Source organism: Diachasmimorpha longicaudata, chromosome 1 (genome assembly GCF_034640455.1).
Source record: "Diachasmimorpha longicaudata isolate KC_UGA_2023 chromosome 1, iyDiaLong2, whole genome shotgun sequence".
Taxonomy (NCBI): domain Eukaryota; kingdom Metazoa; phylum Arthropoda; class Insecta; order Hymenoptera; family Braconidae; genus Diachasmimorpha; species Diachasmimorpha longicaudata.
Window position 1 is genome coordinate 11,727,700 of NC_087225.1, and position 26,284 is coordinate 11,753,983.

Here is a 26,284-nt window from a genome sequence, read left to right on the forward strand (position 1 = left end):
AATGTGGCAGCTCGACCGTCGGTAACTTCGACTCCTGCCACAATCGTGACACCCAAGCGCCAACGTCGGAAGCAGCAACTATCTCCCCGACTTGACTGCTAGCGCTGGGTGTCTGCCTTATCGATACTCAAGTAACTACGCCACAGCTATAGTGGATACTGGACCCATATCACACGTGAGTGATCTCTCTATATCACACGTGAGTGAGTTAGATGTACAATAAATATCTAGTTTATCATAATCCTTTAGTGCATTATTATTATATATAGTGAAACCCCAAGAAACACTATACCAAAACCACTCCTGGCTCCATCTGTTGGGGATCTTGGGTACTGCTCAACATCAGCCTGTGTTTAAAACTCCGCGCGGGTGTCACAACTGCACGAGATCACCAGGTAGGACGTAATAAAAATTTATTCAATTTTTTAGAATAATTTTTGATGAGCATCAAAAAATTTTCATGGTGATGTAAAGATTTTCCCGCCAATATGCGTGCACAGCTAAGATGGCGGCAGTGAGTGGCGTCAGTTAGCGTGGGTACGCGTTGCTGCCGGTGTTTTCGCAGTGTGTGAAGGTATTTATTGCCGAATTAGTGATTATATCTATTGCTGAAGATGCTTTAACGGTTTCAAAATATAATTAGACATCAAAATTCGTAAAATGTGACGAAAAATCACAATTGTGGCAATTGTTGAATCCGGCCGGTGTGAGCCCACGCTTGGGTAGCTTCTTTGTCTCAGTCGTTGCAACCGGCCGGCGGGAGCTCATCTTTGAGTGGCTTTTGTGTGGTAATTATTGTGTGTTTTTAATATTTTATGGATATATGACTATTTCTGTTGATCAATAATAATAATTGGACGTATTGAAGTAATAGTCTGATATGAATATCAGTAAAAAATGATGAGCATCATGTTTTGTGTTAGTGACTCTCTTTTGCGTTCTCAAACGCATCGAATTTTTCTTGTGCGTAATATCAGTGGTTTCTCAGTTTTATTTTAATTTCAGTTCTCTATGAACGAGTGTTTCAATGTAAATAGCAGTGAGATGTGATTGTGATTGTTTTGTGTTATCCTCGACTGCGAAACTCAAGTGGGTACGTGCAGGATGTTTGTTTTCTTCTGGTAGTTCGCCGCGAGTCTTCAGTCCTGTTGGTGGCAAGTTGCTGGTTTTATCATTTCTCGTGTATTCAGAGGTTTCAATTTGTTGAAGAATTTTTTCCATTTCTTCCAAAGTAAATTTTTTTTTACTTTCTCTTTTGGTTAAACAAATCAAACAGAATAATTTGGAACAATTGCTTTTTTTGGACTTAGTGACTTTCTTTGGAGAATATTTTCTAGTACGTGGTGCAGTGAAATCAGTCCGTTACTGATAATAAATTCAACTGAAACATTAACCAATTAACGACATTTTACAAAGTCTTGTCATGACTGTTGCTGCTGAATTACAGTTTGATTTCATTGTTACTAACAATCCACTTTCCAATTACTTATCAACAACAGTTCTATAGAAATATCGGAGGAATATCAAACTAAAGTGTGCCTGTGTGTGTGTGTGTGTGTGTGGGGCAGGGGGGGTTTGTGTTGTCATCGGTTTCGATTAATACCAGTGTTTTGAAAAGTTCAGAACGGTGAGTTATCCAGTGTGTTGGTGTGTGCTGTGTATTTGTGTATTCTACCAAGTTGATAGAGCAGCTGCCTTCCATCGAGACCTGTTTTGCCGGCGTCGTCTGCACGAGTGGCATCTCCTGAGGGTGAGTCATTATTTCTTTCTTTCACTAGTGAAATACATCACATGCTTTATGTTTTTGATGAGATAGGGCAGCTAGAAAATTAGTTGTTGTCCAGATTTGTATAAAAATTAAGTCCATCACGACTTTATTTATTTTCGAGATCTTTATAACCATCATATGGTCATGTAATCGAGATGCAAATACTTTAGCTATGTGTCTTCGCTCTGAAATGTTCTTCTACTTTTTAAGTCGAACATTAAAGCTTTCATTTGAGTTCCTTTCAATCCGCAGTTTCGGGATATTTTATAACCCTTTTATGAGATTATCTCTGCAGGTTTTTATTTTTTTATCAATATTGAACTTTAAAACAAACATTTTTGAAAATAGAATCATTAGAAAGTAGAATTTATTTATTTATAGGCAACGATTGGGTAGACAAATAGAGTTCTGGAGACAATGTAATTTATACGGCGCATGATTGAGTACAGCAGAATTTGTTGAGTTCTTCTGATCTATATGAATGAATTCGAAAATTCCTCTCTATTGTGTTATTCCATGGGAACTGCAATTACTGAGTTTTACCAAGATAAAAAATAGAGAGGACTGTTGTCTCTCAATTGCTTGCTCATTCTCCCTTGGAATTACTGTTTCGTCGGTGGGTCTTCTCTTACTTGCAGCTACTTATTATCATCAATTGTTTCGGTTTTCTTTATGTTTGCTCATTGTTAGCTAATTATATTCTATTCCCTGCATTCTATATTTTTTCACCCCATACTCCAGTTTTTCGTATTCACTCGTCTTCTTTTCCGTACATTCAGCCAATTTTTGCATTCTGTTCAACATCCCTTCTTTGTATTGTACACAGTGGGCTCCTTGAGATTTAATTATCAAGGATGGGGATTCAGTTTGTACAGTTGTATAATGTGAAACTTTCAGATGTACCAACAAAACTCGAGTAAGTTTTTTATCTCGTGAATTTCATTTGCCTCGAATTCTGGAATATTTTTTTGTTTTTCTCTTGAAAACAGTTGATAGTAATTAGTTATAGAAAATTGAGGTGTTTTGACTTTAATTAATATTTCAAAACGTTAGGTTCTCGATCGATCTCGAAATGTCTAAAGATTTATGGAATATTGAAGGGTTTAACACTGACTAGAATTTTCATATACGAATAAATATTCCATTGGCTTTTGCTGATTTTCAGAGCTTTTATGGCTCAATCTTTTTGCGGACCACAAACAGTTGATTTTTTCTTGAGACTCTATTGTTTTCGCACTCTCTCGATTATTTTTTTACTTACATTTCCTTACTACCACCATTACGATTTTATAGGCCCCCTATATTTCGTCTACTTTTACGTCGCTGTGCCACTTCTCCTGATATTTATCAGCTGTACTATAGGTCGTTTTACTTTTATTAGCCACACCCCATCCGGGTTGGTATGGCGACCCTGGAAGATCCTGGTTCTATAGTCGACCGATAGTGCAGAATCCTACTGTGCGTATCAGTCACACTGGCTGAAGGAACACAATAGTTTAGTGCATTCACTTCTAATGGCAACACTTCCACGTGGCTCCAGATGAGGACTTAGCATTAAGCGGACATCCATTCCCATATCAATGTTCCTTAGTTGAAACCATTAAGTATTTAATAAACCAAAATATGAGCTGTGCTAGATGAACTTGAGGAATTATTCGAGAGATAGTTAGAGTTCTCAGGATTTTCGTATCTTGCAGTGTTCTGTTCACAATTATTTATAATCAGGTGCTACCTGTGACACCATTCCTGCCATTGTTTATGGATTGATTATTTTCAAAAATAGTAGAATGTCCATGTTAAATTCAACCATAATATTTTTATTTATATGGACTTTTGGTGAAAATTTATTCTAATTTTTTTTATTCACGTTACGTTGTTAGTACTTCAAATGGTGAAACTGTACCAATTGAAAAGTGGTGAGTTCATAAATGTCTCGGGTCAGTGGATAAAGTTTTCGTCATCAATCCTCGAAGTCAAAAAGTCACAAATATATGGGGCTGTTCTCTATCTCCTTCCACCGAGTTTTTTAATTCCACCATGAAAGGAAGTTTATTTATGGGAGATCGATAGCGAGTTATAAAGATCGGGATCATTAAAGAACTATGTTTGTTGGGTTAGTGCTGATAATCCAAAGTGTATCCTCGTGTTGAAGTGCGGTTTTCCATTAACTTCAGTGGGCGATATTCTCGATTGATGATGTGTCATTTTCTCTCTCTGTTTTGTCACACTATCTCTCTACTTCTATTAAACTTAGTCAGTGGGATATTACGTAAGAGAGAATTGACAGTGAGAATTTGGGTTCGCCGAGTTAAAATTTTATTTCATTAAGAGGCCAATAGATTCAATTCAGGGAGAATATTCTGTAGAAATAATCTCTCTCTCCAGAATTTGAAGTGCAAATTCAGAGAAGTTTCCAACAGGATATTACAGTCAAATTTCTTTAAAGATTCATGAATAGGTGAACTGTGAAGTTGGAGGTCTCCTTGAACATCTGATCTCCATTCAATTTACTGGGGGACGTATTACTTTACAAACAATATTAATTAGTACTGAAATCATTGCTTTAAAACTTTTGTATAAAATTTTGGGTAGTTTTTTGTGTTTGCAACTAAATAATTTGGATTTAAAAACGGAAGCGTTTATTTTAATGATTATATTGTACATAGCTTAGCATTAGCCAAGAAAAATGGCGACAAAGAAGGGTACGGGATTTTTTTAAGAGGATTTTATAAACCAATAAGAGAGAAATTCTGCGTCCAAGGATTCATAACGTCGTAAAAGTCAACGTATATGGCACAACTGCACATCATTCTTATTTAATTGGTCAATTGTTTTCTCGATTAATATTTGGGAATCGCTCTAAGTGGTTATATACGAGGCATTTCAGTAAATCCCGTATACGTACTCGCCTTCCGGTGTCTAAATAGTTTTCATTTTCCATTCTTCCTTCTTTTCCTTGGATTAATTCTCAGAGATGTGAAACCTTGAGGTTCACCCTCATGTTTTAGAGCTTTGTCACCATCAAGGCTGACGTTATCACTTGAATAAACGATTAAATTTTTCTTTATTTTCAATTATTTTCCCGAGTTCTACGCGATGAGGGAACTTTATGATAATTCTTTGATTGAATTATATCACTCGAGTTTCACAATTGTCTCAGTTTTATAATCCTAGGAAATTGTGGTCTCGAAAATTCCTCTCTTTTTTGAAAACGATGCTTTATCCGTTAATATCTTTTATGAAAAAAAAAACAATTCCAACCCGGGTACAATCGTTTTTCAATTTAAAATCTCCGCACTCCAAATTGCGGTTTGATCCTGAGGCTTTCGGACGATAATCTACACGAGTTCATAAATTTTTCATCTTCATTGGGAGTCAATTGCAAGCGTTTTAGCAGTGAATCCTAGTTATATCGCCTCGTGTAACAGTCATGGGAATATAAATAAAGTAATAGTTTTTGCTTATATTCACGGGAGACTTGAAGTTATTCCTATCTATCGAGGAACCGTGCAAAAGGGGAATGGAGGAGTCAGACAAAGAGAGATCTAGCGAAATGAGATGGCGTTAGAATGCGAAGGGGAGAATTTCCGTTGATACGTCGTTTGGTTTGTAGATAAAATGAAATTACATAGCTGGGGCCCACCCGGAACCAGTGGGGGATTCCCCAGCGTCTGTTTCTGGGTCGTCTCGTAGCGCTTGATTTATAACTTCCGCGTTACGAGATATTTCACATTCGGGAATGAGGAAAATGCGCTAGCGTTAGCCATTTGACCGACTCATGCGCCAAATGCGAGCTAGTTTTTTCAGTCTTTAGGTTCTTTCGGGTCAACACTCAATTTTAAAACCATTTTCATGATTAAATTATCAGAGATTAATAATTTCAAATTTTTGACGATGCGCAGTATCGTAACGAGCCAGCTGCAACGACATTTTTTCCCGGACATTCACCAATATGGGTATTCCCGGGAAGTCAATATTTGGGCCTTACTTTCCATCAAATAATTATCTTTCAACATGAGAATAATCATTAGGAAAAATTTTCAAAAGTGATGACTATGTTGTTGTTGAGTGAGAAAATATATCTCAAGTCGTAATCTGAGATGAAAAATTTTAGTGAGGCTTGATAATCATGTACTTGTGAGTGATTTGGTAGAAGGGAGACTTGTTGAAGACTATTTTAAACCTAGAGTCAAATAACCACACCTTCGTCCATTAAACCAAAAATCTCTAATGAACTTGGTCATCATTTCCCCTCATTAAAATTTAAATTTCTCCAATTTCCTGTGACCAATAAACTGTATGTATCCATTGGAAGCCATCCCGAAGACCCTAGACCAAATCGGACATTGGTGACTCGAACATTCGATTAGATACATTCTGCCCTCTAACCCAATTTCCGTTTCGCCCTTTATGTTTATCGTATTTCCGATAAAATGATTCTTTCTCCCAAGAGCCAAAGGCAGACAATGGGCAATGGGTGAATCTCAGGAGAACGAGAGCAAGAGAGAGACGTCGAAACAATTTCTGCCAGTTGTATGCTCGGAGGATATCGCGAGCGATATGCATAACGGCAAACTCGGATAATTCCCGTCAGCTTTTGCAGTGGATAAAAAAAAAAAATCTCGAAATAAAAACAGAAAAATGACAAAGGACACAAAACAGAGATAAAACGTTGAGGCTTTTCAAAATTGTATCCTCTCACCGCGATACCTTTTATACTCACGAAATGTCGGATGGAAAGGAAAAGGCTAGAATAAAGTTGGATATACTGTAACTCGTATTCGTCCCAAGGGCTTTTACCTAAAAGTGTGTAGCCACTTGATTGTTTCACCCGAGATTGTGAAACACGTGAAACTAGCTTAGTGTAACTCGGCAAAATGTGAGCAAAAGAGCTTTAGCTGATTCTAACATTAACACTGGGTGAATAAGGTGGGAGTGATATCATTAGATATGTTGATACTGTTGAATGTTGGTGGTGAGAAAATCCAGGAGAGTGCTGGTGCATTAGGTTGGGCTCAGTTCTGACAAACAACTGTCGTTTTACTGGAGTTTGGGGAGATTAGGGTGATTGTTTATCCGGGGTTTTGCTTTGGTCAGAATTGCACTTTGTCATTCTGGTCTGACTGGTGGATTTGCTTTGAGAGACTGCTGGCATGTCTTTGTGATAAGGATAAATTATTCGTTTTCGATCTTATGTATCTTATATGGTGTGAACGGATTGGGGGAAGTTATTGAAAGTACGTAAATTTCAATTGACATTTTAAAGAAGCGAAAAGCAGGTGGTACGGGTTTGATTGTGGTATCTCTTGACCGAGTGGGATAATTTGGATGATTGATGACTTGAGAAGTGCTTTGCTTTCTAGATATTTCTATGGAAATTGACTTCGTGATTTATATCAACTTTCTTTTGTTGAATAAGGGAGGATGGAATGAAGTAATAGAATTTCAATAGAAAGCGTAAACTTCAGAAATTTTTTGTAGTTTTCTCCTTTTACTTTAGTCGATTAATTTTTGAGTTTCCATCATTTCGCTCAAGTGTTATTTGATAAACAGTTCCCATTACACAGACTCGGAAGAAATTAAACCTCTGTTGTTCTACTTTATTGTTTTTTTTTTTATCAACTCTGTTCACTAGAATCATCAACCAAAGTTGTTTCACCCAACTTCCACCGAGGGCTGGCTCGATCTCTTCCCAACAAAAGAAACACGATCCTTTCATTGGATTGGAAGAGACAAGGGATTTCCTGTTACTTACACATCCGAGTGGGAAGAACAAACATGAAAAATTGATCTTAGTTTTCCACTTTCCGCGTGTTCAATTGTTTGTCCACGTGGTGGTGTCCAACAATTCTATATACGTTGTGCAAAGTGTCACTGGGGAATTAAAACTCCTTTACCCTTATCGCTATGGGTTCAGATGGCCCTCGATGCAGGAGGGATATCTCTCCTGTGACCAGTCTGTTTGTAAAAACTTTCATCGGAAAACTTGATCTTGATTTATTATATATTCGACTGTCCCAGTGCGCCCTGTGTTTCATCTTCCATGATCTCTTAAACTTTTTCAACAGTTTTGAGGTGTTTTTTTTTCTCTTTGGAGTATTCGTTCGGTTGCAGTGATGTTATTGAACTCTAGTGACATTTATCTGGTGAAGTTTACGGCCTGTGGGAGACAGTTGTGAAGATAATAATATGTTCAGTGGATAAATTGAAATGTTCAGTGTAAAAGGGCGCAATAGGCATCAGAACAGAGAAAAATCACTAATTATTCTGTGGAATGTTTTGACTTCTTCCTGTTCGAATTTTTATGAATACTTCTGATAAACAATGAATATTTAATTTTGGTGTTAGGTACTGACTTATCTTCTATCGTTTCATTTTTTGGAAGTATCAATATATTTTAATAGATTGCTAAATCATTTTACTACTCGGAATCAATAAAAGTTGAATGAGAAGGAATGAAACGTAGTTGTTAAGGGAAACTGATAAATCGTGGAAGTACATAGAAAGAGAAAATCAGCTAGGTAAAGGGAATTTATGAATGGATAGATAATTTCAGTAAAAAAGAGATTATCTTAGGAGAGGATATGCTCCTCTATTTTCGTTGAGAGGAACTGATGTGAGGGATATAGTAATCCGATTTAAATTTAGAGGCACCTGGGCATTTTTTCGAGCTCCATACTGTGGCTTTTAGGAAAATGAAATTTTATTCTCTAGGGAAATTGAATTTTTCAATTATTCTCAATGAATTGTGATTGCCGTGAATGCAATGACTGCAATGTAAACGCTAGAATTTTATGCGAAACGTTTGGATTAATCTGTATCGACAGTTTCGTGATATTTTTTCGTTATTTTTGGCGTTGGTAATTATTCAGCTTTAACTGAAAATTGTTTTCTATGTATACTGATGAAATTTCATGGAAAATCCACGTTAACGTTCAATTCATTGCTACAATAATGAAAATTACATCGGTAAATTTATTCTGCATATTGACAAACTCAAGCTTTCAAATTTTACAATTGTTGGAAATTAAATTTGATTGAAATTATAGTGCAAACACTGAAGAATCCGTAGCCATTGAAGGCTGTGGGGTGAGGAAAACAATGTACCGTACAATGCTTTATCCACCAAGTTGGATGAGAGATGAACCCAATAGAATTCTCAAGGGTCATTTATGCGAGTTTATGCTCAATATACACGAGCATGCACTTTCATTTGCTACGGATTCGCAATCACTGGAGGTATTATGGATAGAAGGGTACATTGGGGATAGGGGGTGCATTGTGAAATTGATAATAACAGTTTGAGTGTTGATATGCCGCAGTTGGAAGGGCTGTACTATTGTTAAATGCAGGGAGAAGGAGGGATTCGTGGTGGAACTTTCACCAATATTCAGAAATACAATATTCTTGACCGTCAAGTGCAGAGAGAAAAATAATGTCCGTAGAGTTGTTGAAACTTATTCTTATGATATTTCAGTTTCACTGGAATTCCGAGGAATTTTTTCATTTAAAATATTCTGTTTTATTGAATGTTTTAGGCCCCACATATTATTCGAGAATTCCGACTCATTTTAATTTTATTTAATTTTTTTTGGGGGCTGAAAAATGTCTGCAACACGTCTGTGTGATCCTTTGCATGATATTGTATTAAATGATACACCTGATTAAAATTACTAGTCATTTTAAGTTATGAACAATTCCATTATCATTTTTTTTCTCTGCGCACGATTATCTCATAAGAGAATAATTTTTTTCCGGAAAAAATCGCACCGCGCAATTTATGAATAATGTTGACACCTAAACTATAGAGAACAAAAAGTCATATAAATTTTGTTGAACGTATATACAAATTTTTCACAACACTTTTTCATAAATTCTCTTCCACACATTATTCATCAGACTTTTGTACGTGACGTAGCAAAGTATATTCTGATTATTCAGTCTCTACCGGCATTTGAAATGATCAGAATCCATCAAAAGTATCCACATAAAGCTTATAATCCAATATTCCACGGTAAAAGATCGTCAAAACATTTTACGCGCAGTGGCATGTATCTTCCACTGGATTTTCACGACTCCACATAAATATTCCAACCTTCAAAACGGCCTCAAACGTTCTTTAGAACTTTTTTTTATCCGTTGTATTCCATTCTCACACTCTTCATACTTTTTCTATTACTTTTTATCCATAAGTTGCGTGTCACTCACATATCGATATATTGGTGGTGCATATGCGTGGCTATATCGATAATATATTCACACCCCTTCCCGTTGGTGTGGTGTTATCGAACGGATAAGTTTTTTTTTTCTTTGGCGGTTTCTTTTGTCGTGGAAAGTCATGATTCTTCTATTTCAATGGACTTTGGATGCTGGTGAAGAGAAATGATGAATTGGGCGAGCAAGAAATTTTTGGCACTTTTGAAAGAATAATAATTTTTTTTTAGTCCGTGGTTATCATATAATAATAAAGTCCCCCATTTTTGATTCATTTTATGGACTGATCCGATGCACTTAGTTGAGTTATTACACGATTTTTGGAAAAGATGAAAAATGTTGGTGAATAGAAATATTTCGGATTTTAGATACAAGCACTCGTTGATAGATTGATTTAATAGAGTAATGGAGGATATAGGATGACGTGATGTTTTGGTATTTGTTAAATCAAAAAAATGATAAATGATTCTTTCGACTATTTTCTTTGTTGTGAAGAAAATGATGAAGTGTGGGAGAAAGGATTTTTGGTACTTTCCGAAAAATAATGATTTTCCTATTCCGTGCTTATCATATGATCAATAAACATTCTTTTCCCCTCGAGAAAAGAGGGGAAACAGTCTTGAATATTTGGTTGACGGCTTGAACACTAATTGATGAATTAATTCATTCATTTATGTTATCAGAAATGGGTGATGGTGCCGTGTGTTAAAAAAAAGTCAATGGAACGAAAATTTATCGTTTTTCATTTTTGATCGTATCACGAACGAATTATACGGTTGTCTGCAACAGCTGATAACGGCATGACATGAGTCTAATTTCTCCCTAAATATTTTCACAAATTTAAAGAGAAATCGTCAAAGATTACCCGGAAAATGTACCGGGTTTTTCCACAAAAATCATTCCTATTTGAAATTGCATTTCTGTTGGAAAAAGAATGAGATCGCCCATCAGACTAAGCTAATTTCTAAATAGATATAATGAAACTAGTAGGATATTATCCCAGACAACAAGACATATTTTTGCGTCTCCGTATTATTACCAGCAGAAAGCACCTCTAATTAATTATTTGATAATCCATGGCGAGCGTTACTGACAACAAATTCTAGAAGTGGGATTGTTAGATAGTAAAAGAACCTCCACGAGGGATGGTATAAATAACGTGAGCCAAGATCAGCCCTTCTGTTGACAGAAGGATGATCCAAAACGCTACAAGCGCTTACCTCAGTATCTTCACAGTGTGTCTACGGGATTTGTAATATTTCCCTCTCAGCTAGGTACCCCCGTCTACATATGTATAACCATTGAATGATGATTTATTCAAATTCAGTTGTTATGGAGAGCTTTCTCCATGTAAACAATGCACTTTTAGAGATTTGTTCGTATAAATTTTTTTTATCTTTTTCGGAACAATCAGTTTGGAGAATTTTTTTAGGGATTTATTTGAATTGTACTTCAATTTCAGTATAAATTATTCTGAATAATTCCGCACATTGCAGTAAACAAGATAAAATTTTATTTAACATTCCAAATGTCAGACAGAGTACATTTTAAAAGGATATTTATGCATCTATTGATTTATTCATTGATTTACCAGCGAACGGGTATCTTACCTCTATCGCCAGGTCAATTTATTTACTTTTTCATTTTATTGTATCTTAGATGAGCAAAATACCCATGGGAATATTGAACAACGAAGATGTTGTGTTAGAACGTGCATTTCTCGCTTGACAGAATAATCGATTTTTTAAAAAGAAATATATTTTTTTCCAGTACAATTTTTCAATCTTCTCAAATAACCGCAGGATTACAATGTATTTTTAGTCCATAAATTCAATTTTTATTATTTTGAACGGAATTGCTCCATTTTTTTATCTCTGTTGGAGTATAAACATATTTCCGAGAGTTTATTTTGCAATAAAACTGATGGCAATTTATTCATTTATTTTTATATTCATGTGGTCATTAATACGGGGTTTTTAAGGGATCCAATGTTCTAATTTCAAGTCTCACCGCTATTGAAAAGTTGATCCAACTAAACTTGGCCATATTTAGTATTCTCAGTGTAACATAATTCACTATTAAAAATTTATTTAGGCCATGGGTTGATGATAAAAGTAAAAAGAAAAATAACACTTTTCAAAAAACTTTTTTATCGTCACTTTGAAAGCTCAGCGTTCATTAAAAAATTGAGCGGAAATCGTGAAAACTCATGGAGTTCAATTTAAAATTCCGAAGCTACGTAAAGTGAACAGTTTAGTTAATCTCCTTGATGAAATACATTCGCTACAGACCGGGAAACTCAATCTGATTGTACTAGTTAATTCGAAACTACCATCGTTAAATAATCATTAAAAGAACCGTAGCAGCCGGTGCATCAGCAGCTGACGGGATCAGAGAGGGAGGTGAAATTTGTTTCGACTAACCAGACACGTTAGTAATTAAGAATGAATCTCCACTTGTTGTTTCGACTTCAGGTTAACCACATTCCATTACATTTTCAATGACTCGTGCACTCGGAGTCTAATTTCGCAATTATAGTCCGAAAAAATTTGATTACATCATATAGGATTCTGGGAGCGAAATGATACGGCTAGAGATGAATAATTAGTCTTGATGCAGATGAGATAAACCAAAGTTTCATCTAAACATATGGGAAATTGCATTTGTCTTCATATACGCACTATCACTATTTTTCATAGTTTTATCAATTAATTTTTGAATGATCAGTTGACATATTATTTTTTAGAAACTTTCATAAATTCCTGAGAAGTATCACAATTCTTCGCTAAGTGCTGTTAAAATTCATCTGAAAAAAAAAAATTCACCGTCTTTGAAAGAGCTTTCATTTAAAGTTAATTTTAAATGGATTTTCTTCCATTAGCGCGCAGCATCATAAGCATTATTTGTGAGAATAAAGACGTTCACGGGATATATACCGTAAAAAACTACTTTCCACAAAACTCATATACTAATAATAATATAAGAGGTAACAAGACTGTTTTAGAGCTTTCGTACACATTCATTGTCAGATGTTCTTCCACTCAATTTGCCAAATTTTTTTTATAGAATTGTCTAGCAATTTTGAACGCCCTCTCATTATCATCATCAAACAATTCCTCCGGCCCTACTTATGAGTATTCATTAGCCGTTCAAACATGATCAAAAATTCTAATTCGATGGTATAAAAAATTTATGACATGGTGTGGAGGCATTGGACCTTACACTTCTCTTGCCACTAGGATCGATAAAGCACTCGTTCTATCCTCTCAAGTTCTCCCACCCACTCTCCTCTCTTCAGAAACGAACCGATTTGTCCTTGGAAAATATCCGTGACCACGTTTCCTTCCTCCCTGCCATCCTTTTGACATTTCTCCAGCTGCGGTGGGTCTCTTTCTTCAATTTTTTTCCCCTCTTTATCTTATATGTTTCTATCGCTTTTTTTTTCATCTTCAAAGAATTGTGTTCAGCCAAAGAGACACTTTATCTGATATGTACCGGGGGTACAATAGGATTATCTTAATCGTGGGCGACCAAGAGTGACACGGGGCATGCCTTTGTCGTTTGAAGACACGTTGAAATCGAGCGTGGAAATCCCCACGAGTCCCTTTTCCGCGTCTTTCCGAGAGATACAACTGAAACGTGACCTCATGTAGGTGTATGAAACTAGTGTTGCACACACTGGCCATTCGACAAATTGATCCCTGGGTCGCTGTACTGCAGTCCAAGGCCCGGTTAGAGTTTCAATGCACGGATACGTATATACATTTTTTTTTTTACTATTTATAGGGAGGGCAAGCTTTCAATACCTTGGGATGACTTTGGAGTTCTACTTTATTCATTGGAGTTATCTTGTGTGGATTTTGACGCTTTCCAGGCACGTAGGGATAGTCACTGGGGGGTATTGGTGTGAGATTTTTAGGGATATTTCACCCAATTTTTTTAGAGTTGAGTCATCATGAGGTGTCACTTGCTGTGACAACATAATTTCATTTTTAGAGTGAGCTTCTGGCATGTGACTTGCTATTTCAAACGTTGAAGGATATTATTTAGTGAGGTTCAGCAACTAGTGGTTGGAATAGTGAATCAGTAATGAGTTTGTGAATTGTATTAAATTCGGAAATTTTTTTATAATTATATTTTCTTTGTGCATTTTATTTAATGGTCTGAGGTGCGTCAGGGGGTGGTTTGTCGCATAGCGTGTATAGGGCTGACGAGGATGCACAATAATTATTACTTTAATTATCAGGTTACAGAATATTAGACTACTCCAATTTTTAACAAAGAAGTAGAAACACTAAGAACATTTCAATTTTCAATTCAATTGTCCTCTTTGTATTTTTGTAGATTGAAAAATGGTAAAAAGAATTCCATGCGAAATTTTTATCAGATTAATGCATCAATAGATCACTCGCTGGAATAGAATAACGTGAAATAAAATGATAACGATTGTACGGTGTGCAATGTATAGAGATATTGATATTCATTCCGCCGCAATCGATAGTGCAAGGCTTGCCAAGATTTTCTCACCGTCTAGAAGATTTATCACCATGTACATACTCTTTTCACTAGCTTTTGTGATCATATAGGAACAAACACTCTCAGGAACCTCGGACAATGCTTCACCTACATATGTTCCCTGGGAGAACGATAATAATTGTTGTTTTTTTTACATTAACGAAAATTCTCGTTGAATGCGGAGAAAAAATAGTTTTTCTTCATTGAGATACGATAGGGGTTGCTTATGGTGACTGTGGTTAGGGGGAATCAATGGGGTACAGTAGGACGATACCATAAAACAAAACCGGGGATGGTATGCGGAAATTTTAACGGGCCTTGGGTCGGAAATCACAGTTACTATATGCATAACGTCCATAACTTTTATATAAGTGAAGGGCGTTCGTAGGGCGATCACTAGGGTGGTAAATTTGCAAAAAAAAGTTTAATCGGCGAGAAAAAGTGTTTTCAATTTATTCACTTATTAAAAATTTTGCTACTTGTTTTAAAATTGTGAATATACTTCATTGTATGTCTGGACAAGAGATAATCTTGATAAAGTACACGGTCATGAGGATCATAAAATAGTCTGACGCCTCACCAAAAAATCATTAAAATAATAAAAATATTTTTCTCCAGGGTACAATTTTTCTGAGAATTTTTTTTTTAAAGATTAACGTCAGACAAATCTTCCAATTTTTTCGCAGTTAAGCATACACAGAGATTGTTTGTTTTTCACATAAAAAAATACAGTGGAACTGGATTTACCGAGGTGCGAAAACTCAGTGATTCCGCTCGCACGGTTGATCGTGACGAGAACGCTGATTCATTCTCAACGGCTTTTCATTTTTTTTTTCGTTTCCTCCCCCTCCTTTATAACAATTTTTGTATTGTTTTTTGTGCTTTCACACTGACCATTCGCCTGATCCATTCGAGTTTCTATTTTTTTTTTTTGCGGGCAAACCGTAAACATCACCCGAGGCCAGAGCACTCTGGGCACGTTTTCCACTAGAGTGCCTATTCACTGTCTGGCCAACGTCTTCCCGATCTCCTTCGGTTCTTTTAACTCATCGCCTGTCCCTTTTCTACTGTCGATAAATACACACCTTCTCCAGGAAAAGTTCACTTGGTCGGAAAGTTATGCGCTCATTTTCCACGATAAACGATCCTCAATATTGGGTGAACGAGTGATGGTAGAGGGTGGTGAGGTGGATGAATTTAAAAAACAAGGTCGGAGGGAATGATAGAGAGACAAAATTGAATTTTACCTCATTCATACCTCATTCTTTTTCTCTATCACGAGCCCTCCAGTATGCCAGTGGATTTGATATTGAATTTATTCCCTGGGGGTATTATGCGGCCTATTTCTTTTTTATTGATCGTCACTGTTTTATATGCCAGTATTATTTATATTTCATTTACTCGTAATTATTATTCTGCCCGGGTTCTATTGCAGTGAATATGTCCGAAAACGTTTATTGAATCTGGAGTTAATTCAGTTAACAATGTTTGACAAATTATGCAGAATGGACACAAATCAATGACAAGGTAGTTGAAATTATCATTGGTTAAATTTACTTTGGGCGGATGAGATGGGGGGCTATTTACTGGTTTTAATTGTCAATAACAATCGCGATTTCCGTGAGTTGTTAAATTTTATTTTACGAAACGAGAGGATTATTTTAGGATCGTTTATCAACGATAAATAGAACATTTATTTATACAGTTGCGATGAAAAGATTACTTTGTATGAAACTTCATTTTATCAATTATATTCCGGGCCTTTTACGACAAATTGATGTCAGATGACTGTTACCTATTCCTGACTTGGCGTATTTGAAAATGATACATCATCTTTTCCCTCTTTTTCTACATGAACCCCTCAAGGAGTAAAATAATAAGTGGGAAAATATTTTCATCACAGTATTAAGTTCATAAATCAGTAATTTATTACCGAGTGGAATTTCTATGAAGACCTGTTTTTGAATAATCACACAAGAAGAGGAAATTTTAGATTTAACCATTGACATTTAGCTATCGCATAGCAACAAAAATTTTCTTATTGTTATAAAAATCAATTCGTTTCTACGCAGTCCCTATAAATTTACTGATAACTGATTATTGAAGAATGCTGCACTCGATCAGAGTCAAAATGTGTATAAAGTAGGACAGGGTGTGACCAAACGTGGATGTTGAGGATGAGGGGGACGACTGGTGGATAGAGGGGAGGGGGAGGAGGAGGAGGAGGGTTGAAAACTCCAGTGAAATATCGTTTACGGTCGCGCGGTCTGCACCTAGGAATATATCATCCACCAGGTACTTACAGCAAGCTGGACTCGTTGCGCGCGCGACTATCGTAACTCTTCAGTCGTAGGATGGTGACCATCGAGAGGAATGCCGGCAGCTACTGAACTGTGGCCCTTTTAAGCCAGCAAAATGTTCTATCGTGGGAACGTAAGTCACTCGTTTTGTAGTTTTCAATATACCAGGGGAATATTTCCATCTTGTGATTTTATGGCTCACAAGGAGTGTTTTATGGAGTTTTTATTCACAGGCGGAAGATGTTACCAATTCGTTCTGTTCTCGTAACCAACAAATAAAAATTTTTTTTCCCCCATTTTTATAATCTCAATGTAGGAGAAGTTGTGCGTATAATTGTTTCAGTGGCTGGAAATAACTTTGACTGATTTTATCAGATATATGGATTAGGGTGTTTAGAATTTTGAACTGCATGATTGCCTGGATAGTGATAGGAAAGGATTTGGGTGGATGAGGATTTCGATGTCATGGACAGGTTATGGAAATGCCTTGAGTGAGTGACGGGGACATCATGTTTTGGGGTTTTACGAGGTTATATGGTGTCAAGAGATGGTCGATTCATTGGGTGTTATGATAATTGCATTCATTATTATTATCACAATGTCAAAATCATTCCGATGGTTGAGCGGTGTGAAAATTTCGCAATTGATAAATTGGGATGAATAATTGGAAGGCACCATCAGTGTTGTCAAGTGTGCTTGTATATGGTAATTCATGCATATTTGTCAGAATGATGGTACGTAAAACATTGAAATCAAAGTTTAGAGGGCCTCCAGATTACAAAATACTAATGTACTTTTTATGTTCACTGTGACAAACTTTGACATATCAAAGTGACTGAAAAACTCCACAATTTAAATTAGCGTTCTACAGTTTCCCAGAATTTACGTCATTTTTTACATGAAAATAAAAAAAAAACTGTAATTCGAGAAAATTTCAAAGGATCCCATTTCATGAGGATGTTATTTCTGCTAAGGCACACAGTGATTTGAGAAAACGGGGTGATGCCACTCGTCTTAAATCTGAACATCAAATAATCGTTAGTGGGCCAGATGTTCTCCACGGTTCGTATAACTTTCATGGTGCGAAAGGATGTTAGTCGAGAATTATTAAATGCAGTGACAGATTCTTCATCTGCCTGGAGATAGAAAATTACATTTGCCAGGAAATCATTTTTGTAGGAGAAGAATTAATTTTTTTAGGGGTAAAAATCATGACTGTTCTTGTTTTTTCATTTCGATAATTTTACTGCTCTTAAAAAAAGTATGAAAATATTTTACGTATAAAATGAAAATACTTATAATTTTTTAAACGCTTATATTAATAAGCGGAAATAAATCATAAAAAGCCTTTCAGGAATCATTTCATAATACAACATGATTGCAATTTGTTGCTATGGAACCGGACAATAGTTGACGCGAAAAATATTCCCCTCATGAAATAAATTCTTCTCTCAAGAAAATGATTCGTTCTTAGAGTTAATTTTATTTCGCTATATGATGGAGATTGTCGCATTCTATATCGGAAGATTCACTCATTTTCGATCAATTTTCTTTTTGCATCTGCTTTCTCGAAGGACAAGAGAATAAAAAGTGAAACCCGGAGGCCACGTAAATTTTTCTCTTTCTCATTTAGGCCCCTGGGGATAGCTTTTGTTACTATGTTCTACTTTATCTCTGGCTTGCCTTGTGTTCCATCCCTTCCTATCATGAAATCCTGAGGGTTTTCCTAATGAATGCAGAATTGAATGACGACGAATGGCTGAATGGGTTAGAGCTGTCATCGAAGAAATTTTTAATCTCCGGTGACACTTCATTGAAAAGTTTATGCGGAAAAGTTTTCCGTAGCATCTAAAATTTTAATGATCCACGTTCCTCAACAGTTCCATGAAAATTTTCAGTCTTTATGGTGCAGTTAAATCTGACCTCGTACTGTTAACTTTTGACGATAAATTCAATTTTAAGGGGTTGTATATGAATAAATGTTGCAGATGAAATGTTTTAGTTGAATTTCGTACGAGTTTTCTACATCACGAACAAGCTGAAAAACTTTATCAATATCACCAAACAAAGAGAATTGTTTTTACTACAACGTAAATGTCTCATCAATTATTTGATAAATAAGACAATGAATTATTGTTCACCGCGAATAACATTTTTTTATCTTTATTCCTAACGTTTTTGGGAGATAGCAGGCAATGAATAAATGTTTGATTTAAGTCGGATGGAAATCGATTTCAATCATGGGTTTTTCCTTCAATTTTTCTCATTTTTCGGTTCACTATTTCAAACAAAATGACACAGTATTTTCAAAATATGAGTTCTGAACACAGGCACTACTTTGTTTTATATTCCCTTATTCTTACGAATCACTAGACCATAAGCATTTCCCTAACTTAAATAAAATATCAATTTAAAGTCAGTTCTAGAGATCCTTTGATTGAAAGGAGCAGCATTTGCCCCACAAAAATTATTGTACCAAAACGTTCGAATTATCATCCCCCGACCATTTATCATAATTACAAAAACGAGTACGATAACTGTTGTTTCAAAAAACCATGTTTTTTTGATCAACGAAAATAATAATAACTCTATAAAATTTTAACTTCTCGTCCCCTGAATATTTTAGGCGCTATTCTCTACAGTATTGGTAGCCAGAAATAGCTGCTGACCCATTGATTTTCCACCAATCGATATCTCAATTAAACGTTTATCGTGACACGAAATTTCCAATATTAGAAAGAAATCAATTCAATCTGAAATTGATGTGTATGTACTCCCAACTGTCAGGAGCTAGACCAATCATTTATGGGCGTTAATAGCAGCCGGGGCAAACATACTCAAATATATCGTTTATCGGTGTGCGTCAGCCTCCATTGTCCATGACAACTCCATTGCCTCCCTCTTTCTCCTACTCATTCGTCTATTATTGCTGACTCAACTGCTGCCCGTAACTCGTATTTTTTTTTTACTTCTACTTCCAGTGCATCCTATCCGGGGGAAATCTATTTCGATGTTTCTCCGGGGTATGATTTCATCAGATACGTATCATCATCATCTGTATCAGCATTGTCCACTTCTTATTTTTTCGTTTACCCACTCAAATGTGATGATTCATCATCTTAAATATTTAATTAAAATTTTATGATTATTATTCTGGTGCACGGAAGGGGCGTGTTGTCGTGGTATATATATATTTTAGTTTTTCAGTCCCAGGTTGCCTTAAATATCGTTATGAAACCTGTAGTATTTCGGGCTTGGTGAGATAATGAGCCTGGGGGTGCAGCACTCACCCGTTCCGCTTCAGGTTCCTCGTCATACTGCTACTGGCAGGGAGCTATATCGTTTGCTGAAAAGTTTTCTCGACCAGAAGAAAAAATAAACTTGACTTGAATAGAAATTCACTCTCCTCTTTCCACGGGATACAGATACTAACAGCTGATAATCTCTTTTGAAATAGTTTTTGATTAATTGCTGAAGCTTTTTGGGGTAGGAATGATTAATTTGAGTAGTTTTTGGATTCAAATTGCCTGAGGATAATATTTTTTGACAGTAGTCATTTTTTTTTAATGTAACTTTGGATCGTCAACTCGGTTTCCATTAAATATTTTCAAATACTTTCCAGGAAAATATTATTTTTATTAGAAGGAATTTTTTTCTCTGAATCTGAAGACTCAGGGTAGAATTGGGTTGAAAGGAATAGAAATCGACATTCTCACCGTCGATTTTATTCAGCATCTCAGGTTCGAGAGAAAATATTTAATTTTTTTTTAGATCGTCATATTTAGTCTTGTACTCCTAACGAGAGAGTGATATATTCTCCTAATGAATAAAGTTTGTTATTGAAAAAATCAACTCGTATTTAACAAACCGGTGAACCTCGAAAACTCCCTAATGCGTGCATTCGTCAAATAAATCCTCCAATGTCAATACAATTATACAATGTTTGTCTTTCGTTACGGAAGAAGTTTGTTGAATTGATTTGCCCCAACACAAACCCTCTGCCTAAAGGGAGGACGTGTGTACCATACCCAGAAAGTTTATTCTTCTCGAAATTTGATTCCGTACGTACCCACTGATAATTTTCTATTATTCCTCATTCAGAGAAAGAAAATTTATTTTTCGTGGTTGCAAATTAGTGGTGATCAATTCTTATTGTGAAGGTCTGTGCAGGTCACGAATTTTTAATGAGTTTGTCATTCATTTTAGATATATTTTTTCATATACTTTTCATTCAGGTCACTTAGAATTATTATCTTCTGTGATTGGAGTCAGTAACTTCATTCTCTATTCAATGGAGAATTCCACCAGTGAAGTGGGCCGAGTATGAAATTATAAAGCCATATTTTTATCCACTTGGTGTGGCACAGACTGTAGCGAACAATGCAACACTCGACGGTGTTCTTTACTATCTCGAATTTCCATGACAGAGTTGGCTCGTTAGTGGCACTCAGTGCAGACTAATTCACACGATTTTTTTTTCACTTAATTGCTGTAATTGTAACGTTGTATTTGCCGACTCGGATTTACTCCGATACATTAAACTGCAGGAAGAAAAAAAAATCCGGAAAGAGTAGATTTTGTAAAAGTTTGTGTATTGATGCATAAACTTAGTAAAATAAATTCATGAACGTATTAACAAGTCTTTGATTGTCAAGATTGTGTACATCAGCACAATTTCGTCTGCTTTCTATTAAAATTTATAAGAAATTTTAATACTTGGTGATTTGAGTTTTTTTTGGAAGGTTTTGTCTAGTTCAGATGGAACCCCTTTTTAATCCAAATGAGAAATTTCTGGCCATTATTAAATTTAATTTTCTTCATTCTCTCAGTTTTTCATTTCTTCATTTTATTTAACATCAAAACCATAACTTCATTTTACATGAAGCTTTTCCGTTGATTAAATAGCTTTTCTACATCAGAAAGTAGAGAAACATTTTGCTGAATGTCCGACAATGACAGACCATTTTGTTCGTTTTTCATTCAGTTTTACATATTTAAATCTGTTCATTTGAATAGTAGATATTAGCAGAATAGCGACATTAGCCATCAAGTGTCCATCTATCGAGAAATCAAAGAATTCCAGATGCTTTTAAGTCTCCAAGTCAGTCACTTTATTTCATATAGTTTTTACCGTAACAGGTGTAGAGAAATTGGAGTTGAGTACCGACTGCATTCAATTTCTCAGCTCGATACGAACATTGTTTTCCGTATTTTATTGACTCCATCTGATTGTGACTGGAGGCAATAGTTACCAGGCAGTGATATCGACCTCGTAATAATAGTATTTTTCCCTCAATTCTATTTCTTCTTTCTCTTGAGTGGAGAATTCACTGAGCATCAGTGCTGCACCTCATCGATATTCTCAACTAAGTGTACCCAATTATTAACTTTACCGGTACCTGAATACTTCACGCCCTCTCATTAAATACAGGGTGTCCCGGAAAATATCTGACATACCTCGAGAATAGCTGGAGGCGGTTATTTATAGGTGAAAACTCATGATATTTTTGTCTTCAAAGTCTTATTTATGATTTTTAAATAAAAATTGACAACTAATTAAACTCTCATCGGCTAGAGAGAGACGATAGATATAACGGAAAATTATTGTGTCTGAATTAATGGGCCTATGTTAGGTCTAAAAAAATCTAAAATACATTTTTAATGCGAATGATATACACTAAAAATCGCGAATTATTTGACATAATCGTCAACATAAAATGGGTTATTGTAAGCATCGGAGATGATTTTTTCCTTTCACCCCGTGAGAATTTCTTTTCATTCGTGTGCGTAAGGTAAACGTTCATAAACAACACCTCATTCCCCTTTCTATGCTTTATCGCGACGATAAAACTTTTATTTTTTCATCGTAAATTTTTTCACAGTTGAGGACGATACGGAATACTGTGACAATCGGATCTCTCCAGGGGATTGAAGTTGAGATGGGAGGATTTTTCTTTTCAATCCAAATTACTCTTTCTGGAGAATGAAGACTTTTGTACGATCTTTAGGGTCAAAAAGCTCATCTGATTCACTGTAAATCATATAAATGCGTAAATTACTGCAGAGAGAAAAATTCATAATGAGAATTATATCTCAAAAAATACTCCGTTTGATAAAATGAAAAATAGGAGCTATTTTTTCTTATTTCCATCAAATTAATTCGTTGAGGGGAAAAATAGAAGCGAATTATTGCTGTTATGATCCACATTTCTTATCTCAAAAAGACTAATTAATGAAAATAGTCATTAATGGTGAAAAATCTGTAGTTGCGATGATAGAATTTTCACTGAAGTAGAAATATCGTACAGAGTAGGTTTGAAAGTATTCCGTCACTAGAATAAGTAATGACTGAACCACGTCAACGGTTAGGACGTCTGAGCCCACAACGACGTTACTACTAGCTTAATATAAAATACTGATTGGGTCCAGGTCGGTGGCGTGGGATTTGAGACTGAGCTATTGGGATGGTTGGATACTCCATCAAATTAATTAGTCTAGAACAATCGATACTTGACCATGAAGGTCAGAAGGACACAACCTTCGAGCTGTTAACCCTCCAACGACTTAATTTATTGCCAACGGTCATTCTGAGAAACGCACCCGTCACAACACATTTTCGTCGGGAATGAATGTACAGGAGAGAGCATAGATCAGAATCCCATACGGCACATGGGATATCCGTGGAAACCAATTTCAGATAATTTTATTGCTCGTAAATTGGAGTTGACGGTCGTAATACTCCCATGACGTCATCTTGATGTTATCGAATTTTACGAGAATAACGAATTTATTCTGGAGCTACTTGAAATAATTTACAGGGTAAAAGGTTATAAGTGACCTAATGAACTGTTTTTAAAGATAATATAATATTGCACTTGAAAAAATATAATAGTTTACTTTGTCGAGGGGAGATCGTAATTTTTATGATGGACTAATTTAACTACTTTGCTTCTAATATTGTAACTTTGAGAATGAATCACGTTTCAGGGAATACCACAATCTATTGAATATTCTGAAACTGCTGAAGTTGTTTCAATTCGATAAAAAACGAAATGCGTGGTGAGTGCTGTCACTCAGAAAATTCTCATTCTTCCGAACATTTCCCCTTTCATAATAGTTTAAATAACTCCCCTTTTTCTTTGCCTCAATGGGCATCAATTTTTTCCCCCGTGAAAATGATAAAAAGTGGGTAAATTCTCCCGCCGAAAGTGTATTGAATTTTTTCTCTGATAAAAAAACTGGTCTAGAAGCGTTTGGAATGTGACTGAAAATGTTTACAATGCAGTTACCAAGTTTCCCAGTGAATTTTTTCTCGCTACTGCAATTCATTCTAGTGCTTACATTAAAATTTTGGATTAACCAGTTCGATGGCACTAAATTTATTGGTTTTTCTCCGTTTGATATCCGATTTTTCGTTAATTATCAAAAACAAATATTGAATGGAGATGAAACAGCTTTTCTGGCAGCATCACCACCAGCGATACTCGATATAAACAGCCTCTCGATTGCAAAAAAAAAAAAGAAAAACATTTGGAACAGCTACTTGCCAATGACACTATCAATTGAACCTGTTTCAAGAGTGGATTTTTCTCTCTATGGTAACTGGACCGGACATTTGGTGCGTCAAAACGTGATTTAAACGTCCACACTACAAAATGGATTTTGTATCGAATTCGTTTTGCTCGTTTCGGAGAGTACTACCATCGAGAGTGGATTACCTTGTTACTATAGATATTGACTTGGATATTCCACTTGATCAGAAAGGGGTAAAAACGAGACAGGAGTCGGAGAGAGGAGCATCGTGAATCAATTTCCAAGAGCTTATGAATTTTCGTTCATTTCTATTGTTGATAACCTTTTTAATTTCGTCGGATTGAAGTGACGAGATTAAAATGCGAAGTTGATATTTTTGCGTGTAAAAGCCACCATTGCATTCGTCGAGAACGAAATTTACCATTTTTTGGGGCAGAGGAACTAATTTTCGCGTCAGGACCGCGAATATTATCTTTAAACTATATCAGTAACACTGTAAATAGTATATTTACATAAATGTAAGTGTGAGTGTCTGCAAATAACCAAACGGTTTTCGAGGTTGACTTGGTCAATATGTGTTTGAATGAATACAATTGCGATTTTATATGATTGGGCAAACGTCAATTGCAATTCTAATCTTCTATTTGTTTATACTTCCTTTATGAAGGAAAAAAAATGAGAGTTCAGTTACAGTTTAATTGCGATATTGATTTTAACGTTTGCAACAGCAAATATTTCAATTGAAGTATTTCGTTCATTTATTCCAGGGAGGGGTAATGATGATACGGAAAGGGATATTCAGTATTCCCGAGCCCTCATTCAATTGTTGGACATGAAAAAAAATCAGAAAATATGAATCTGTATTCTATTCCTCATGCCAGGCAAATCGATCCTCAATTAAATTTTTAACAAAATTGTTATTTCCTGGTAATCGAATTTCTGGGAAAATCGTAACAATTAAATAGAATGAGAAAACAAATTTTTAAATGAAATTTGAATTAATATGATATTATTGTATATTTGGTGCATTCTCACATGAATTGTAAATTTTTAAAAATTTATTCTTGCATTTGTTTCAGAAGTGTTGAACTAGAAAAATTGATCCAGAATGCAGATCAACACTGCTGCAGGGTGAGTGAAAAATTTTTAACACCTTTATTGATGCAATAGCCTCGGTATTCTGAAATTTAAATTTCACCGCCAATCTATGCTAATATTCTCAATAAAAAAAAAAATCGTCGCCACTCAACGATAGTCAAGGGCTTCAAATTTTTCCTTTGAAGTAGTAATACAAAACGGAATTATTCATTCTCGCGTGCTTCATTATCGGGAATAGTTCGATGTATTATGCAAGTTGTCCCAATATGGATCTCATATATCGTGAGGGTACCTCAGGTGGATTATTTCGCGGAAAAAAACTCATGAGGCACTAACGTCCAATCCGTTCTAATCAATTCTATTGTTTCACATTAAATGAGAGTGGTCATAAATTTTTCCATAACTGATTTAGGTTACATTGCGTTTAGGACGTGAATAAATCGGGCGCCTTGTTGACATTCCTTGCAGTTTCATCCAGGCACAATTATGAATTAACAATTTTCTTCAGATCACTGCACATCAAATCCCAAGAGATTCACAGAATTTTTATTCATCCAACTGAAGAGCGATAGTTAGTTTATAAATTCGGTACAACATCCACCCTCATTAATTGGTCATTTATATTGCAACTAATTACTGAACTATGAATACAGTATAAACGTTGAATCGTTTATACATCGTTTATACGGTTCTAATGAATAAATTTTTTCCACTGCACCACGAAATCGCTTTTACCTTTTATCGTGCTAAACTTTTCTCTCTCTAAATGATCCTCAAGAGTCGCCCTCACGATATATCAGATGAATTTTAAAACATCCCTTACGATTTATCAAATACCTTTGGAAGGTAAATATCA

General features: G+C 35.6%; 1 protein-coding gene across 9 annotated transcripts in view; it reads left to right on the top strand.

Annotated features, from left to right (window-relative positions):
- Positions 1–515: 515 nt before the first annotated feature.
- LOC135168434 (protein artichoke-like) overlaps positions 516–26,284 on the top strand; it is a 199,795-nt gene continuing 174,026 nt past the window's right edge. For 6 of the 9 annotated variants that reach the window (XM_064132613.1, XM_064132683.1, XM_064132620.1 and 3 more), the window contains exons 1-2: positions 517–1,750; positions 25,410–25,461. The gene's annotated coding sequence lies outside the window, so the exon portion shown is untranslated. Of the gene's footprint in view, positions 1,751–25,409; positions 25,462–26,284 lie in introns of all 9 variants that reach the window. The other 3 variants (XM_064132701.1, XM_064132691.1, XM_064132637.1) reach the window with 2 other exon arrangements.